At 33.5% G+C, this 5979-nt stretch overlaps 1 non-coding gene across 1 annotated transcript; it reads right to left on the minus strand.

Moving 5' to 3' along the window:
* Positions 1 to 1557: 1557 nt before the first annotated feature.
* Positions 1558 to 1664, minus strand: LOC131180422 (small nucleolar RNA R71). Its single transcript, XR_009149197.1, has one exon. It is a non-coding gene; the product is annotated as a small nucleolar RNA R71 (small nucleolar RNA).
* Between the last annotated feature and the right edge of the window lie 4315 nt (positions 1665 to 5979).

Raw genomic sequence — 5979 nt, forward strand, 5'->3', positions numbered from 1 at the left:
GAGGTTTGTGCACAACAGTTATTTCTTTTAAATTTTCCAATTGAAATAAATTATGACTATTTGTATATTATTGTTTTAAATTGTGGAAATGTGTTTGAATGGATATTATTGCTTGAAAAACATTGTAAATGGTTTGAAACTGTGAAAAATTGTTTGAATGATATTTGATGGATACTTATTGATTGAAAGGCATTGTAAATGGTTTGAAACCATAGCTATCATGCATATTGATTGAATTCCTCGCTAGCTTGTCTAGTGGGACGAATTGAATTTCCTCTCTGGCTGAAGTGTTGAGGTGTGTGCCTGTTGAGGATGAATAGAATGAGTACTCATATTATTGCTAGCTAGCTATGTTATTCCTCATTAGCCATCGGCTTTTGGGACGAATTGAATTCCTCATTAGCCATCAGCTTTTGGTACGAATTGAACTTTGGAACATGATTAAGCTGTGTGTGTGATTTATGGATATTCATTGTGATATTGTAAAAAGGGAGTTTAAATTCTTATTGACATTCACTGTCTTTTGAATTTAACTATGTTTTGATTTATTGAGATTTATTGTGATATTGTGAAATGGAGTTTAAATTCTTTATGACATTCATTGTCTTTGAATTTAACTATGGTTTAAGTATCCACTATTTATATGACTTCTGATTTGTGATTTAAAGTTGTATTTGGTTAATGTTGTGCACCATTGAGACATTAGCTCAGCGGTAGCTTTTCATTGCTATCACAGGTAGACAGACTGACAAGGCAGCAGACTAGGCTGCTAGTGCTTCAGTGAGAGATCATCAGGTATATTGAGTATACCATATTTTACATTTTGTATTGTAATGTATGTTCACTGTATGTGTATAGAGTTCTTGGTTTTGAGCAGTTGTAAATTAAAATTGTACATTGAAGTTGTAAAATAAATTGTAAATTATTTTGGTTTGTAAATATTGTGATATATTTCTTTTATCTCAGCCTTTGAAAATACTGAAAAAAAAAAATTATTATGGATTTGAGTTGAGAAAAATATTGTGTTGATTAAATGTTGGAGTTAAGATTGAGAAATATATTTGAAGTGCTTTTTACAGGTTTTTGAAGAACTGTTTTATTCAAAATACAGATGGCACTCCACCAAAATTTTTATAGAAATTACTAATAATTCAAATGTGTTAGCTATTTCACTTCAGTTCAAAAAAAATTTTTAACACCTGTAAATAGTGCTCACCACTGTAAAAAGAAGTAAGAAAAGTTTTAAAATCCCTTATAGTGTATTTAATGGGTTATCAGTAGACGAAATTGGTAATTCATTAGGTATACTATGGGATCATGTTATGCCTTACAGAGGGGTAGGGTGTGACAAAGCATCTAAAGGAATTTCATGTTGTGTGTTCCAGTATGAAACCTCAAGTAGTTTCAGAGGATCAAATCAAGCTTCAAGCTTTTCCCTTCTAACTGGAAGGCACAACTAAGGATTGTTTGTATTATCTTCCTTCTGGATCTGTCAACTCATGGAATGGGATGAAGCAGATATTTCTGGAGAAGTATTTTCCTGCTTCCCATGCTGCTAACATAAGAAAAGAAATTTGTGGCATCTGACAGTACAATAGAGAGAGCTTGTATGAGTATTGGGAGAGATTTAAGAAGCTGTGTGCAAGCTGTTCCCATCATCAAATAAGTGAGCAGCTGTTGATTCAATATTTCTATGAGGGATTTCTACCAATGGACCACAGTATGATAGATGCTACTAGTGGAGGAGTTTTAGTTGACAAAACACTAGATGAAAGCAAGGAGGCTGATTGCTAACATGGCAGCAAACTCTCAGCAGTTTGGAATAAGAATGGATCACACACCTATGAAAGTTAATGAGGTAAGTATATCTAACCTTGAGAAATAGATTTATGATTTAACTTCTTTGGTGAGGCAATTGGTTGCAGGAAAAATGCAAACTGTTAAGGTATATGGAATTTGTTCAGGTTCGGGTTATGCTACTGATATGTGTCCTGTGTTACAAGAGGATGAATCAATGCAACATTTTAATGCAGTAGGAAATTATAGACAACCACAACACAGGTATGATCCCTTTTCCAATACTTATAATCCAAGATGGCAAGATCATCCCAATCTGAGTTATGGGAATCAACTGGTGCAAAACCGATACCAGCAGTAGAGACAAGTGAATCTACCACCTCCACCTCCCTCAAATCAAGGTATGTCACTTGATGAAATTGTTAAGGCTATGGCTAACAATACACAACAGTTTCAACAGGAGACCAGAAATAGCATTCAAAAAATAGAGAGGCAGATTGGTCAATTAGCTTCATCTGTGAGCAAACTTGAAGCTTAAGGTTCTAGAAAGCTCCCATCATAAACAGTCATGAACCCCAGAGAAAATGTGAGTGCGATACTATTTCAAAGTGGGAAAGAAGTTGATAATTAGACTCCACATGAGCCAATGAAAAAGAAAAAGCAAGGAGCAAAAGAGTCTGAAGTTCCTGAAATTGAGGTAAATACTGAACCTAACTTGAATAAGGTTAATAATTTTGTTCTTCCTCCATTCCCCTGCAGGTTGGCTAAGACGATGAAAAAAGAACAAGAGAAAGAAATTTTGGAGACCTTCAGGAAGGTAGAGGTCAATATGCCTTTACTTGATGCGATCAAACAAATTCTCAGGTATACTAAATTCCTTAAGGAATTATGCACTACAAAGCGCAAGTTGAGGAATAATGAGAAGATCAGTGTGGGGGAAAATGTGTCGGCATTAATTCAGTGAAAATTACCCCCTAAGTGTAAGGATCTAGGTTTGTTTTCTATTCCCTACAGAATAGGTGATTCTAAATTTGAAAATGCAATGGCAGATTTAGGAGCATCTATTAATGTCATGTCATATTCAGTTTTCCAGACTTTGAATTTGGGTCCTTTGAAAGAAACTAGTGTCATTATTCAGTTAGCTGATCATTCTAATGCTTACCCATTGGGAGTAGTTGGGGATGTGTTAGTGCAGGTTGGAGAATTGATTTTTCCTGCAGATTTTTACATTCTAGATATGGAGGATGATAGTGCACTCTCATCAAATTCAGCTTTGATTTTGTTTGGAAAACCTTTCCTAAAAACTGCCAAGACAAAAATTGATATGGATGAGCGTACCTTAACTATGGAGTTTGATGGAGAGACTATCAAATTTAATATCTTTGATGTCATGAAGTATCCTACTGATGATCATTCTGTCTTTTCTATTAATGTTGTTGATACATTTGAGCAGGATGTTTTTGAGGATTAGTTAGAAAGAAAATCACAATTGCAAGAATTAGAGGAAATTTGCCTTAAGGCTTATGAGAATTCTAGGATCTATAAAGAAAAGACAAAGGCATTCCATGATAAACTAAGGAAGCAGTTTGTGATTGGGCAAAAAGTTTTATTGTGTAATTCCATATTGAAGCTGATGATTGGTAAGTTGTGTTCACGTTGGATTAGACCCTTTGTTGTTACTAATGTTTTTCCTTATGGTGTAGTTGAAATTCAAAGTTTAGGAACTAACAAAGTGTTCAAGGTCAACGGTCATGAACTCAAGCCATTTTATGAGGGGTTTCAGGAGAATTCAATAGATTAAGGTACTTTATCATGTCGAGCTAACGACGATAAACAAAAGTGCTTATTGGGAGGCAACCCATGGGTGGTTTGTTAGCCACAATCAGATTTGTTGTCTTTCCCTTATTTTATTTTATTTTTCTAGCATTTTTTTTCTTTTTTTTCTTTTTCTTTTCTTTTGCATTTGGGCTTTATATTGGGGACAATGTAAGTTTTAAGTGTGGGGGAGGAGAAATTTGTTGCTGCAATTTTTTTTAATTATTAAAAAAATAAAAAATAAAAAAATAAAATAAAATAAAATAAAATAATAATAATAATAATAATAATAATAAAATTTGTTCTCATAAGTTTGATTCATGATTCTTAACTCTCAGAGAGAAGTACTTTGTCCTTGAAATGACTTTTCTATTTTAGATTGAATTTTTGAGATTTTAGGCAAGGTAATACTAACTTTAATGATGGATTTTCCCTCTTCTCCATACCATAGAGTAATTTTTTCCTGCATAAATCATTTAGGCTTTATTTAATGGTGAAATGATTAGTTATGTTTGCTTTAAACTAGTGTCATGCATATTTCAGAACTTTGTTTAATCTATCAGGGCACTTTATAATATGTAAATGCATAAATTGGAGGAAATAAAAGGTTAAACTTGAAAATTACTCCACTATTTTAGTTAAGCAAACTAACCAGGGGTCTTCATGTCGATTCTCAGGTCAAAAGCTAGCTAGGATATGAGTAAGGTACTTTTCTGAAGGTGATGGTTGAAATTAAAAAAAAAAAAAAGTGATAACTGTGACAAGAGAGAAGTACCAATTTCAAATATAATAAAAAAAGGGGCATTTCTATCATCCCTAAGATTTGCAAAGAGCTATAATTGTTGTGCCTTGATAAATTAGCATTGTGTTTTGGTGTGTATTGACTTAAAATTTTATGAAACTTTAATTGCGTGAGCTTAATTGATTTCAAGCCTTTTGTTTTATGTTGGAAAAATTGTTGATATTGTAACATCCTCATTTTAGCTAGTCCGTACAGTCTACTGTTCCGGTGACCAGTGTCGGTCTGGATAGCTAGAACGTTCGGAAAAAAAAATATTTAAACTAAAGTGAGGAACCATAAGTAAATCAAATATTAATAAGAAAAATTTATAAAAAATTTTAAAAATAAAATACAACCAAGTTAAATGAGCCGGTGCCCTAGCGATGGGTAACCTAGTGAGAAGTTGCGGTTCTCGCAACCAGGAGCCCTAGACCTGGGGGAAAAATTATAAAATAATTTTTGGGACTCCAGAGAAGGATTATTGAGGTTCTTATGGCATTATAATGCCAAAAAAATATTTAGAAAAAATTTTCAATCGGTAAAGACAATTTTGGCCCGTTAAGCCAAACGGAGGATATTTTGGTCATTTCGTCTTCAGAGATGATTTTTAGGCCAACTTGTTCAATTAAATAAATAATTTATATAACATAAAATATGGTTAAATATTGTTAAAAATTTAATTGAAATTAATTAGACAAAAAAAGGATGGAAAAATAGAAGAAATTGAAATTATGACATCATAATGATGTCATTAAAAGTCTCCAACCCAATCAAGTGTTGACACATGGCACCAAGGTATTTAAAAAGAATTAATTGGCAGAAAAAGAAAGAAAAGAAGTCCAAAAGTCGTGAACCACCATCTGCTCTTCTTCTCTCCTTCCTTGCCTCCCCCTTTACCCTCCATAACCAAGCTTTACCAAGCTTGATTTCTTGGGTTTCCATCCATTAAAACCTAAATTTCTCAACACAAAAAATTGTTCTATCATCTTAGTGATCCTTTTGGGAGCAAAAAGAAAAGGAAAGGAAGAACTTTAGCAAATTGGAAAGCTCACTCCTTTAAGGTTAGTGACCTAACCCTAAATTTTTACTTTGAATACATGTTTAGGGACTTGAATAAGTGTGAATTGCAAAGAAAAATTATTGAATACCATTTGGATGGAAACCCTACATTTTGGGCATCCATGGTTAGGGTTTGATTGGGTTGAGTTTAATGAAGTTAAAAGACTATTATGGCTGCCCACAATATGTATTTACTAAGTAGATTGATGAAATGCAAGTTAAATGCATTATTCGAGAAGTTAGCGTTAGGGTTTGGGTATAAAAATGGGATTTTGACCATGTGATGATGAAAATAGGTTTTAATGGTCAATTAGTGACCATTTAGTTATGTTTAAATAAAAAATGAAGTGTTGAGTGATGGGATTGGGTTTGGTGTGGCTGCCATGAAAGGGACTTGCAGAATTGGACTTGAGTCCAGCAGGTTTGGACAGCCATAACTTGAATTGTAGAGGTTCAATTGGTGCAAGGCCAATTGGAAATGAAACTAGACACATAATGGCACAACTTTGGTGAAGAAACCATGCCCA

The sequence above is a fragment of the Hevea brasiliensis genome, chromosome 5 (assembly GCF_030052815.1).
Source record: "Hevea brasiliensis isolate MT/VB/25A 57/8 chromosome 5, ASM3005281v1, whole genome shotgun sequence".
Classification (NCBI taxonomy): domain Eukaryota; kingdom Viridiplantae; phylum Streptophyta; class Magnoliopsida; order Malpighiales; family Euphorbiaceae; genus Hevea; species Hevea brasiliensis.